Genomic DNA, 14,476 nt, shown 5'->3' with positions numbered 1-14,476 from the left:
AACTCTGTTAGCTGAATGCTCAGATCAGAAAGAAGTTTCACAGAATGCTTCTGTGTAGTTTATATTTGAATATATTCCTTTTTCCACTACTACTCTCTTAGCGCTCCAAATGTCCAGTTGCATTTTCTACAGAAAGAGTGTTCAGATCTGCTCATTCAAAAGTATGGTTTAACTCTGTTAGCTGAATGCACAGATCAGAAAAAAGTTTCACAGAATGATTCTGTGTAGTTTATATTTGGAGACATTCCTTTTTCCACTATTACCCTCTTAGCGCTCCGAATCTCCACTTGCAATTTCTACAGAAAGAGTGTTTCAGAACGGCTCAATCAAAACTAAGGTTCAACTCTTTTAGTTGAACAAACAGAACAGAAAGAAGTTTCACACAATTCTTCTGTGTAGTTTTTATTTGTAGACATTCTTTTTCCCAATATAGGCCTCTTAGCGCTCAGAATGTCCAATTGCAGTTTCTACAGAAAGAGTGTTTCAGAACGGCTCAATCAAAAGTAAGGTTGAACTCTGTTAGTTGAATGCACAGAACAGAAAGAAGTTTCATACAATGCTTCTGTGTAGTTTATATTTGAACATATTCTTTTTTCCACTATTACCCCCTTAGCGCTACGAATGTCCAGTTGCATTTTCTACAGACAGAGTGTTTCAAAACTGCTCAATCAAAAGTATGGTTTAACTCTGTTAGCTGAATGCTCAGATCAGAAAGAAGTTTCACAGAATGATTCTGTGTAGTTTATACTTGAATATATTCCTTTTTCCACTACTACGCTCTTAGCGCTCCAAATGTCCAGTTGCATTTTCTACAGAAAGAGTGTTCAGATCTGCTCAATCAAAAGTATGGTTTAACTCTGTTAGCTGAATGCACAGATCAGAAAGAAGTTTCACCGAATGATTCTGTGTAGTTTATATTTGAAGACATTCCTTTTTCCACTATTACCCTCTTAGCGCTCCGAATCTCCACTTGCATTTTCTACAAAAAGAGTGTTTCATAACTGCTCAATCAAAAATATGTTTTATCTCTGTTAACTGAATTTACAGATCAGAAATAAGTTTCACAGAATGCATCTGTGTAGTTTTTATTTGAAGATATTCTTTTTCCCAAAGTAGGCCTCTTAGCGCTTAGCATGTCCAATTGCAGTTTCTACAGAAAGAGTGTTTCAGAACGGCTCAATCAAAAGTAAGGTTCAACTCTGTTAGTTGAATGCACAGAACAGAAAGAATTTTCACAGAATGCTACTGTGTAGTTTATATTTGAATATAGTCCTTTTTCCACTATTACCCTCTTAGCGCTCCGAATGTCCACTTGCATTTTCTACAGAAAGAGGGTTCAGCACTGCGCAATCAAAAGTATGGTTTAACTCTGTTAGCTTAATGAACATATCAGAAATAAGTTTCACACAATGCTTCTGTGTAGTTTTTATTTGAAGATATTATTTTTCCCAATAGAGGCCTCTTAGCGCTCAGAATGTCCAATTGCAGTTTCTACAGAAAGAGTGTTTCAGAAAGGCTCAATCAAAAGTAAGGTTGAACTCTGTTAGTTGAATGCACAGAACAGAAAGAAGTTTCATACAATGCTTCTGTGTAGTTTATATTTGAACATATTCTTTTTTCCACTATTACCCACTTGGCGCTGCGAATGTCCAGTTGCATTTTCTACAGACAGAGTGTTTAAAAACTGCTCAATCAAAAGTATGGTTTAACTCTGTTAGCTGAATGCTCAGATCAGAAAGAAGTTTCACAGAATGCTTCTGTGTAGTTTATATTTGAATATATTCCTTTTTCCACTACTACTCTCTTAGCGCTCCAAATGTCCAGTTGCATTTTCTACAGAAAGAGTGTTCAGATCTGCTCAATCAAAAGTATGGTTTAACTCTGTTAGCTGAATGCACAGATCTGAAAGAAGTTTCACAGAATGATTCTGTGTAGTTTATATTTGGAGACATTCCTTTTTCCACTATTACCCTCTTAGCGCTCCGAATCTCCACTTGCATTTTCTACAGAAAGAGTGTTTCAGAACGGCTCAATCAAAACTAATGTTCAACTCTTTTAGTTGAACAAACAGAACAGAAAGAAGTTTCACACAATTCTTCTGTGTAGTTTTTATTTGTAGACATTCTTTTTCCCAATATAGGCCTCTTAGCGCTCAGAATGTCCAATTGCAGTTTCTACAGAAAGAGTGTTTCAGAAAGGCTCAATCAAAAGTAAGGTTCAACTCTGTTAGTTGAATGCACAGAACAGAAAGAAGTTTCATACAATGCTTCTGTGTAGTTTATATTTGAACATATTCTTTTTTCCACTATTACCCACTTAGCGCTACGAATGTCCAGTTGCATTTTCTACAGACAGAGTGTTTCAAAACTGCTCAATCAAAAGTATGGTTTAACACTGTTAGCTGAATGCTGAGATCAGAAAGAAGTTTCACAGAATGCTTCTGTGTAGTTTATATTTGAATATATTCCTTTTTCCACTACTACTCTCTTAGCGCTCCAAATGTCCAGTTGCATTTTCTACAGAAAGAGTGTTCAGATCTGCTCATTCAAAAGTATGGTTTAACTCTGTTAGCTGAATGCACAGATCAGAAAGAAGTTTCACAGAATGATTCTGTGTAGTTTATATTTGGAGACATTCCTTTTTCCACTATTACCCTCTTAGCGCTCCGAATCTCCACTTGCATTTTCTACAGAAAGAGTGTTTCAGAACGGCTCAATCAAAACTAAGGTTCAACTCTTTTAGTTGAACAAACAGAACAGAAAGAAGTTTCACACAATTCTTCTGTGTAGTTTTTATTTGTAGACATTCTTTTTCCCAATATAGGCCTCTTAGCGCTCAGAATGTCCAATTGCAGTTTCTACGGAAAGAGTGTTTCAGAACGGCTCAATCAAAAGTAAGGTTGAACTCTGTTAGTTGAATGCACAGAACAGAAAGGAGTTTCATACAATGCTTCTGTGTAGTTTATATTTGAACATATTCTTTTTTCCACTATTACCCACTTAGCGCTACGAATGTCCTGTTGCATTTTCTACAGACAGAGTGTTTCAAAACTGCTCAATCAAAAGTATGGTTTAACTCTGTTAGCTGAATGCTCAGATCAGAAAGAAGTTTCACAGAATGATTCTGTGTAGTTTATACTTGAATATATTCCTTTTTCCACTACTACGCTCTTAGCGCTCCAAATGTCCAGTTGCATTTTCTACAGAAAGAGTGTTCAGATCTGCTCAATCAAAAGTATGGTTTAACTCTGTTAGCTGAATGCACAGATCAGAAAGAAGTTTCACCGAATGATTCTGTGTAGTTTATATTTGAAGACATTCCTTTTTCCACTATTACCCTCTTAGCGCTCCGAATCTCCACTTGCATTTTCTACAAAAAGAGGGTTTCATAACTGCTCAATCAAAAATATGTTTTATCTCTGTTAACTGAATTTACAGATCAGAAATAAGTTTCACAGAATGCATCTGTGTAGTTTTTATTTGAAGATATTCTTTTTCCCAAAGTAGGCCTCTTAGCGCTTAGCATGTCCAATTGCAGTTTCTACAGAAAGAGTGTTTCAGAACGGCTCAATCAAAAGTAAGGTTCAACTCTGTTAGTTGAATGCACAGAACAGAAAGAATTTTCACAGAATGCTACTGTGTAGTTTATATTTGAATATAGTCCTTTTTCCAATATTACCCTCTTAGCGCTCCGAATGTCCACTTGCATTTTCTACAGAAAGAGGGTTCAGCACTGCGCAATCAAAAGTATGGTTTAACTCTGTTAGCTTAATGAACATATCAGAAATAAGTTTAACACAATGCTTCTGTGTAGTTTTTATTTGAAGATATTATTTTTCCCAATAGAGGCCTCTTAGCGCTCAGAATGTCCAATTGCAGTTTCTACAGAAAGAGTGTTTCAGAAAGGCTCAATCAAAAGTAAGGTTCAACTCTGTTAGTTGAATGCACAGAACAGAAAGAAGTTTCATACAATGCTTCTGTGTAGTTTATATTTGAACATATTCTTTTTTCCACTATTACCCACTTAGCGCTACGAATGTCCAGTTGCATTTTCTACAGACAGAGTGTTTCAAAACTGCTCAATCAAAAGTATGGTTTAACTCTGTTAGCTGAATGCTCAGATCACAAAGAAGTTTCACAGAATGCTTCTGTGTAGTTTATATTTGAATATATTCCTTTTTCCACTACTACTCTCTTAGCGCTCCAAATGTCCAGTTGCATTTTCTACAGAAAGAGTGTTCAGATCTGCTCAATCAAAAGTATGGTTTAACTCTGTTAGCTGAATGCACAGATCAGAAAGAAGTTTCACAGAATGATTCTGTGTAGTTTATATTTGGAGACATTCCTTTTTCCACTATTACCCTCTTAGCGCTCCGAATCTCCACTTGCATTTTCTACAGAAAGAGTGTTTCAGAACGGCTCAATCAAAACTAAGGTTCAACTCTTTTAGTTGAACAAACAGAACAGAAAGAAGTTTCACACAATTCTTCTGTGTAGTTTTTATTTGTAGACATTCTTTTTCCCAATATAGGCCTCTTAGCGCTCAGAATGTCCAATTGCAGTTTCTACAGAAAGAGTGTTTCAGAAAGGCTCAATCAAAAGTAAGGTTCAACTCTGTTAGTTGAATGCACAGAACAGAAAGAAGTTTCATACAATGCTTCTGTGTAGTATATATTTGAACATATTCTTTTTTCCACTATTACCCACTTAGCGCTACGAATGTCCAGTTGCATTTTCTACAGACAGAGTGTTTCAAAACTGCTCAATCAAAAGTATGGTTTAACTCTGTTAGCTGAATGCTCAGATCAGAAAGAAGTTTCACAGAATGCTTCTGTGTAGTTTATACTTGAATATATTCCTTTTTCCACTACTACGCTCTTAGCGCTCCAAATGTCCAGTTGCATTTTCTACAGAAAGAGTGTTCAGATCTGCTCAATCAAAAGTATGGTTTAACTCTGTTAGCTGAATGCACAGATCAGAAAGAAGTTTCACCGAATGATTCTGTGTAGTTTATATTTGAAGACATTCCTTTTTCCACTATTACCCTCTTAGCGCTCCGAATCTCCACTTGTATTTTCTACAAAAAGAGTGTTTCACAACTGCTCAATCAAAAATATGTTTTATCTCTGTTAACTGAATTTACAGATCAGAAATAAGTTTCACACAATGCTTCTGTGTAGTTTTTATTTGAAGATATTCTTTTTCCCAAAGTAGGCCTCTTAGCGCTTAGCATGTCCAATTGCAGTTTCTACAGAAAGAGTGTTTCAGAACGGCTCAATCAAAAGTAAGGTTCAACTCTGTTAGTTGAATGCACAGAACAGAAAGAATTTTCACAGAATGCTACTGTGTAGTTTATATTTGAATATAGTCCTTTTTCCACTATTACCCTCTTAGCGCTCCGAATGTCCACTTGCATTTTCTACAGAAAGAGGGTTCAGCACTGCGCAATCAAAAGTATGGTTTAACTCTGTTAGCTTAATGAACATATCAGAAATAATTTTCACACAATGCTTCTGTGTAGTTTTTATTTGAAGATATTATTTTTCCCAATAGAGGCCTCTTAGCGCTCAGAATGTCCAATTGCAGTTTCTACAGAAAGAGTGTTTCAGAAAGGCTCAATCAAAAGTAAGGTTCAACTCTGTTAGTTGAATGCACAGAACAGAAAAAAGTTTCATACAATGCTTCTGTGTAGTTTATATTTGAACATATTCTTTTTTCCACTATTACCCACTTAGCGCTACGAATGTCCAGTTGCATTTTCTACAGACAGAGTGTTTCAAAACTGCTCAATCAAAAGTATGGTTTAACTCTGTTAGCTGAATGCTCAGATCAGAAAGAAGTTTCACAGAATGCTTCTGTGTAGTTTATATTTGAATATATTCCTTTTTCCACTACTACTCTCTTAGCGCTCCAAATGTCCAGTTGCATTTTCTACAGAAAGAGTGTTCAGATCTGCTCAATCAAAAGTATGGTTTAACTCTGTTAGCTGAATGCACAAATCAGAAAGAAGTTTCACAGAATGATTCTGTGTAGTTTATATTTGGAGACATTCCTTTTTCCACTATTACCCTCTTAGCGCTCCGAATCTCCACTTGCATTTTCTACAGAAAGAGTGTTTCAGAACGGCTCAATCAAAACTAAGGTTCAACTCTTTTAGTTGAACAAACAGAACAGAAAGAAGTTTCACACAATTCTTCTGTGTAGTTTTTATTTGTAGACATTCTTTTTCCCAATATAGGCCTCTTAGCGCTCAGAATGTCCAATTGCAGTTTCTACAGAAAGAGTGTTTCAGAACGGCTCAATCAAAAGTAAGGTTGAACTCTGTTAGTTGAATGCACAGAACAGAAAGAAGTTTCATACAATGCTTCTGTGTAGTTTATATTTGAACATATTCTTTTTTCCACTATTACCCACTTAGCGCTACGAATGTCCAGTTGCATTTTCTACAGACAGAGTCTTTCAAAACTGCTCAATCAAAAGTATGGTTTAACTCTGTTAGCTGAATGCTCAGATCAGAAAGAAGTTTCACAGAATGCTTCTGTGTAATTTATACTTGAATATATTCCTTTTTCCACTACTACGCTCTTAGCGCTCCAAATGTCCAGTTGCATTTTCTACAGAAAGATTGTTCAGATCTGCTCAATCAAAAGTATGGTTTAACTCTGTTAGCTGAATGCACAGATCAGAAAGAAGTTTCACCGAATGATTCTGTGTAGTTTATGTTTGAAGACATTCCTTTTTCCACTATTACCCTCTTAGCACTCCGAATCTCCACTTGCATTTTCTACAAAAAGTGTGTTTCATAACTGCTCAATCAAAAATATGTTTTATCTCTGTTAACTGAATTTACAGATCAGAAATAAGTTTCACAGAATGCATCTGTGTAGTTTTTATTTGAAGATATTCTTTTTCCCAAACTAGGCCTCTTAGCGCTTAGCATGTCCAATTGCAGTTTCTACAGAAAGAGTGTTTCAGAAAGGCTCAATCAAAAGTAAGGTTCAACTCTGTTAGTTGAATGCACAGAACAGAAAGAAGTTTCATACAATGCTTCTGTGTAGTTTATATTTGAACATATTCTTTTTTCCACTATTACCCACTTAGCGCTACGAATGTCCAGTTGCATTTTCTACAGACAGAGTGTTTCAAAACTGCTCAATCAAAAGTATGGTTTAACTCTGTTAGATTAATGAACATATCAGAAATAAGTTTCACACAATGCTTCTGTGTAGTTTTTATTTGAAGATATTATTTTTCCCTATAGAGGCCTCTTAGCGCTCAGAATGTCCAATTGCAGTTTCTACAGAAAGAGTGTTTCAGAAAGGCTCAATCAAAAGTAAGGTTCAACTCTGTTAGTTGAATGCACAGAACAGAAAGAAGTTTCATACAATGCTTCTGTGTAGTTTATATTTGAACATATTCTTTTTTCCACTATTACCCACTTAGCGCTACGAATGTCCTGTTGCATTTTCTACAGACAGAGTGTTTCAAAACTGCTCAATCAAATGTATGGTTTAACTCTGTTAGCTGAATGCTCAGATCAGAAAGAAGTTTCACAGAATGCTTCTGTGTAGTTTATATTTGAATATATTCCTTTTTCCACTACTACGCTCTTAGCGCTCCAAATGTCCAGTTGCATTTTCTACAGAAAGAGTGTTCAGATCTGCTCAATCAAAAGTATGGTTTAACTCTGTTAGCTGAATGCACAGATCAGAAAGAAGTTTCACCGAATGATTCTGTGTAGTTTATATTTGAAGACATTCCTTTTTCCACTATTACCCTCTTAGCGCTCGGAATCTCCACTTGCCTTTTCTACAAAAAGAGTGTTTCATAACTGCTCAATCAAAAATATGTTTTATCTCTGTTAACTGAATTTACAGATCAGAGATAAGTTTCACAGAATGCATCTGTGTAGTTTTTATTTGAAGAGATTCTTTTTCCCAATGTAGGCCTCTTAGCGCATAGCATGTCCAATTGCAGTTTCTACAGAAAGAGTGTTTCAGAACGGCTCAATCAAAAGTAAGGTTCAACTCTGTTAGTTGAATGCACAGAACAGAAAGAATTTTCCCAGAATGCTATTGTGTAGTTTATATTTGAATATATTCCTTTTTCCACTATTACCCTCTTAGCGCTCCGAATGTCCACTTGCATTTTCTACAGAAAGAGGGTTGAGCACTGCGCAATCAAAAGTATGGTTTAACTCTGTTAGCTTAATGAACATATCAGAAATAAGTTTCACACAATGCTTCTGTGTAGTTTTTATTTGAAGATATTATTTTTCCCTATAGAGGCCTCTTAGCGCTCAGAATGTCCAATTGCAGTTTCTACAGAAAGAGTGTTTCAGAAAGGCTCAATCAAAAGTAAGGTTCAACTCTGTTAGTTGAATGCACAGAACAGAAAGAAGTTTCATACAATGCTTCTGTGTAGTTTATATTTGAACATATTCTTTTTTCCACTATTACCCACTTAGCCCTACGAATGTCCAGTTGCATTTTCTACAGACAGAGAGTTTCAAAACTGCTCAATCAAAAGTATGGTTTAACTCTGTTAGCTCAATGCTCAGATCAGAAAGAAGTTTCACAGAATGCTTCTGTGTAGTTTATATTTGAATATATTCCTTTTTCCACTACTACTCTCTTAGCGCTCCAAATTTACAGTTACATTTTCTACAGAAAGAGTGTTCAGATCTGCTCAATCAAAAGTATGGTTTAACTCTGTTAGCTGAATGCACAGATCAGAAACAAGTTTCACAGAATGATTCTGTGTAGTTTATATTTGGAGACATTCCTTTTTCCACTATTACCCTCTTAGCGCTCCGAATCTCCACTTGCATTTTCTACAGAAAGAGTGTTTCAGAACGGCTCAATCAAAACTAAGGTTCAACTCTTTTAGTTGAACAAACAGAACAGAAAGAAGTTTCACACAATTCTTCTGTGTAGTTTTTATTTGTAGACATTCTTTTTCCCAATATAGGCCTCTTAGCGCTCAGAATGTCCAATTGCAGTTTCTACAGAAAGAGTGTTTCAGAAAGGCTCAATCAAAAGTAAGGTTCAACTCTGTTAGTTGAATGCACAGAACAGAAAGAAGTTTCATACAATGCTTCTGTGTAGTATATATTTGAACATATTCTTTTTTCCACTATTACCCACTTAGCGCTACGAATGTCCAGTTGCATTTTCTACAGACAGAGTGTTTCAAAACTGCTCAATCAAAAGTATGGTTTAACTCTGTTAGCTGAATGCTCAGATCAGAAAGAAGTTTCACAGAATGCTTCTGTGTAGTTTATACTTGAATATATTCCTTTTTCCACTACTACGCTCTTAGCGCTCCAAATGTCCAGTTGCATTTTCTACAGAAAGAGTGTTCAGATCTGCTCAATCAAAAGTATGGTTTAACTCTGTTAGCTGAATGCACAGATCAGAAAGAAGTTTCACCGAATGATTCTGTGTAGTTTATATTTGAAGACATTCCTTTTTCCACTATTACCCTCTTAGCGCTCCGAATCTCCACTTGTATTTTCTACAAAAAGAGTGTTTCACAACTGCTCAATCAAAAATATGTTTTATCTCTGTTAACTGAATTTACAGATCAGAAATAAGTTTCACACAATGCTTCTGTGTAGTTTTTATTTGAAGATATTCTTTTTCCCAAAGTAGGCCTCTTAGCGCTTAGCATGTCCAATTGCAGTTTCTACAGAAAGAGTGTTTCAGAACGGCTCAATCAAAAGTAAGGTTCAACTCTGTTAGTTGAATGCACAGAACAGAAAGAATTTTCACAGAATGCTACTGTGTAGTTTATATTTGAATATAGTCCTTTTTCCACTATTACCCTCTTAGCGCTCCGAATGTCCACTTGCATTTTCTACAGAAAGAGGGTTCAGCACTGCGCAATCAAAAGTATGGTTTAACTCTGCTAGCTTAATGAACATATCAGAAATAAGTTTCACACAATGCTTCTGTGTAGTTTTTATTTGAAGATATTATTTTTCCCAATAGAGGCCTCTTAGCGCTCAGAATGTCCAATTGCAGTTTCTACAGAAAGAGTGTTTCAGAAAGGCTCAATCAAAAGTAAGGTTCAACTCTGTTAGTTGAATGCACAGAACAGAAAAAAGTTTCATACAATGCTTCTGTGTAGTTTATATTTGAACATATTCTTTTTTCCACTATTACCCACTTAGCGCTACGAATGTCCAGTTGCATTTTCTACAGACAGAGTGTTTCAAAACTGCTCAATCAAAAGTATGGTTTAACTCTGTTAGCTGAATGCTCAGATCAGAAAGAAGTTTCACAGAATGCTTCTGTGTAGTTTATATTTGAATATATTCCTTTTTCCACTACTACTCTCTTAGCGCTCCAAATGTCCAGTTGCATTTTCTACAGAAAGAGTGTTCAGATCTGCTCAATCAAAAGTATGGTTTAACTCTGTTAGCTGAATGCACAAATCAGAAAGAAGTTTCACAGAATGATTCTGTGTAGTTTATATTTGGAGACATTCCTTTTTCCACTATTACCCTCTTAGCGCTCCGAATCTCCACTTGCATTTTCTACAGAAAGAGTGTTTCAGAATGGCTCAATCAAAACTAAGGTTCAACTCTTTTAGTTGAACAAACAGAACAGAAAGAAGTTTCACACAATTCTTCTGTGTAGTTTTTATTTGTAGACATTCTTTTTCCCAATATAGGCCTCTTAGCGCTCAGAATGTCCAATTGCAGTTTCTACAGAAAGAGTGTTTCAGAACGGCTCAATCAAAAGTAAGGTTGAACTCTGTTAGTTGAATGCACAGAACAGAAAGAAGTTTCATACAATGCTTCTGTGTAGTTTATATTTGAACATATTCTTTTTTCCACTATTACCCACTTAGCGCTACGAATGTCCAGTTGCATTTTCTACAGACAGAGTGTTTCAAAACTGCTCAATCAAAAGTATGGTTTAACTCTGTTAGCTGAATGCTCAGATCAGAAAGAAGTTTCACAGAATGCTTCTGTGTAATTTATACCTGAATATATTCCTTTTTCCACTACTACGCTCTTAGCGCTCCAAATGTCCAGTTGCATTTTCTACAGAAAGATTGTTCAGATCTGCTCAATCAAAAGTATGGTTTAACTCTGTTAGCTGAATGCACAGATCAGAAAGAAGTTTCACCGAATGATTCTGTGTAGTTTATATTTGAAGACATTCCTTTTTCCACTATTACCCTCTTAGCACTCCGAATCTCCACTTGCATTTTCTACAAAAAGTGTGTTTCATAACTGCTCAATCAAAAATATGTTTTATCTCTGTTAACTGAATTTACAGATCAGAAATAAGTTTCACAGAATGCATCTGTGTAGTTTTTATTTGAAGATATTCTTTTTCCCAAACTAGGCCTCTTAGCGCTTAGCATGTCCAATTGCAGTTTCTACAGAAAGAGTGTTTCAGAAAGGCTCAATCAAAAGTAAGGTTCAACTCTGTTAGTTGAATGCACAGAACAGAAAGAAGTTTCATACAATGCTTCTGTGTAGTTTATATTTGAACATATTCTTTTTTCCACTATTACCCACTTAGCGCTACGAATGTCCAGTTGCATTTTCTACAGACAGAGTGTTTCAAAACTGCTCAATCAAAAGTATGGTTTAACTCTGTTAGATTAATGAACATATCAGAAATAAGTTTCACACAATGCTTCTGTGTAGTTTTTATTTGAAGATATTATTTTTCCCTATAGAGGCCTCTTAGCGCTCAGAATGTCCAATTGCAGTTTCTACAGAAAGAGTGTTTCAGAAAGGCTCAATCAATAGTAAGGTTCAACTCTGTTAGTTGAATGCACAGAACAGAAAGAAGTTTCATACAATGCTTCTGTGTAGTTTATATTTGAACATATTCTTTTTTCCACTATTACCCACTTAGCGCTACGAATGTCCTGTTGCATTTTCTACAGACAGAGTGTTTCAAAACTGCTCAATCAAATGTATGGTTTAACTCTGTTAGCTGAATGCTCAGATCAGAAAGAAGTTTCACAGAATGCTTCTGTGTAGTTTATATTTGAATATATTCCTTTTTCCACTACTACGCTCTTAGCGCTCCAAATGTCCAGTTGCATTTTCTACAGAAAGAGTGTTCAGATCTGCTCAATCAAAAGTATGGTTTAACTCTGTTAGCTGAATGCACAGATCAGAAAGAAGTTTCACCGAATGATTCTGTGTAGTTTATATTTGAAGACATTCCTTTTTCCACTATTACCCTCTTAGCGCTCGGAATCTCCACTTGCCTTTTCTACAAAAAGAGTGTTTCATAACTGCTCAATCAAAAATATGTTTTATCTCTGTTAACTGAATTTACAGATCAGAGATAAGTTTCACAGAATGCATCTGTGTAGTTTTTATTTGAAGAGATTCTTTTTCCCAATGTAGGCCTCTTAGCGCATAGCATGTCCAATTGCAGTTTCTACAGAAAGAGTGTTTCAGAACGGCTCAATCAAAAGTAATGTTCAACTCTGTTAGTTGAATGCACAGAACAGAAAGAATTTTCCCAGAATGCTATTGTGTAGTTTATATTTGAATATATTCCTTTTTCCACTATTACCCTCTTAGCGCTCCGAATGTCCACTTGCATTTTCTACAGAAAGAGGGTTCAGCACTGCGCAATCAAAAGTATGTTTTAACTCTGTTAGCTTAATGAACATATCAGAAATAAGTTTCACACAATGCTTCTGTGTAGTTTTTATTTGAAGATATTATTTTTCCCTATAGAGGCCTCTTAGCGCTCAGAATGTCCAATTGCAGTTTCTACAGAAAGAGTGTTTCAGAAAGGCTCAATCAAAAGTAAGGTTCAACTCTGTTAGTTGAATGCACAGAACAGAAAGAAGTTTCATACAATGCTTCTGTGTAGTTTATATTTGAACATATTCTTTTTTCCACTATTACCCACTTAGCCCTACGAATGTCCAGTTGCATTTTCTACAGACAGAGAGTTTCAAAACTGCTCAATCAAAAGTATGGTTTAACTCTGTTAGCTCAATGCTCAGATCAGAAAGAAGTTTCACAGAATGCTTCTGTGTAGTTTATATTTGAATATATTCCTTTTTCCACTACTACTCTCTTAGCACTCCAAATGTACAGTTACATTTTCTACAGAAAGAGTGTTCAGATCTGCTCAATCAAAAGTATGGTTTAACTCTGTTAGCTGAATGCACAGATCAGAAACAAGTTTCACAGAATGATTCTGTGTAGTTTATATTTGGAGACATTCCTTTTTCCACTATTACCCTCTTAGCGCTCCGAATCTCCACTTGCATTTTCTACAGAAAGAGTGTTTCAGAACGGCTCAATCAAAACTAAGGTTCAACTCTTTTAGTTGAACAAACAGAACAGAAAGAAGTTTCACACAATTCTTCTGTGTAGTTTTTATTTGTAGACATTCTTTTTCCCAATATAGGCCTCTTAGCGCTCAGAATGTCCAATTGCAGTTTCTACAGAAAGAGTGTTTCAGAACGGCTCAATCAAAAGTAAGGTTCAACTCTGTTAGTTGAATGCACAGAACAGAAAGAAGTTTCATACAATGCTTCTGTGTAGTTTATATTTGAACATATTCTTTTTTCCACTATTACCCATTTAGCGCTACGAATGTCTAGTTGCATTTTCTACAGACAGAGTGTTTCAAAACTGCTCAATCAAATGTATGGTTTAACTCTGTTAGCTGAATGCTCAGATCAGAAAGAAGTTTCACAGAATGCTTCTGTGTAGTTTATATTTGAATATATTCCTTTTTCCACTACTACGCTCTTAGCGCTCCAAATGTCCATTGCATTTTCTACAGAAAGAGTGGTCAGATCTGCTCAATCAAAAGTATGGTTTAACTCTGTTAGCTGAATGCACAGATCAGAAAGAAGTTTCACCGAATGATTCTGTGTAGTTTATATTTGAAGACATTCCTTTTTCCACTATTACCCTCTTAGCGCTCCGAATCTCCACTTGCATTTTCTACAAAAAGAGTGTTTCATAACTGCTCAATCAAAAATATGTTTTATCTCTGTTAACTGAATTTACAGATCAGAAATAAGTTTCACAGAATGCAGCTGTGTAGTTTTTATTTGAAGATATTCTTTTTCCCAATGTAGGCCTCTTAGCGCTTAGCATGTCCAATTGCAGTTTCTACAGAAAGAGTGTTTCAGAACGGCTCAATCAAAAGTAAGGTTCAACTCTGTTAGTTGAATGCACAGAACAGAAAGAATTTTCACAGAATGCTACTGTGTAGTTTATATTTGAATATATTCCTTTTTCCACTATTACCCTCTTAGCGCTCCGAATGTCCACTTGCATTTTCTACAGAAAGAGTGTTCAGAACTTCGCAATCAAAAGTATGGTTTAACTCTGTTAGCTTAATGAACATATCAGAAATAAGTTTCACACAATGCTTCTGTGTAGTTTTTATTTGAAGATATTATTTTTCCCAATAGAGGCCTCTTAGCGCTCAGAATGTCCAATTGCAGTTTCTACAGAAAGA

This window comes from Symphalangus syndactylus, chromosome 14 (assembly GCF_028878055.3).
Source record: "Symphalangus syndactylus isolate Jambi chromosome 14, NHGRI_mSymSyn1-v2.1_pri, whole genome shotgun sequence".
Taxonomy (NCBI): Eukaryota; Metazoa; Chordata; class Mammalia; order Primates; family Hylobatidae; genus Symphalangus; species Symphalangus syndactylus.
Note: the sequence above shows the minus strand (reverse complement) of the source record.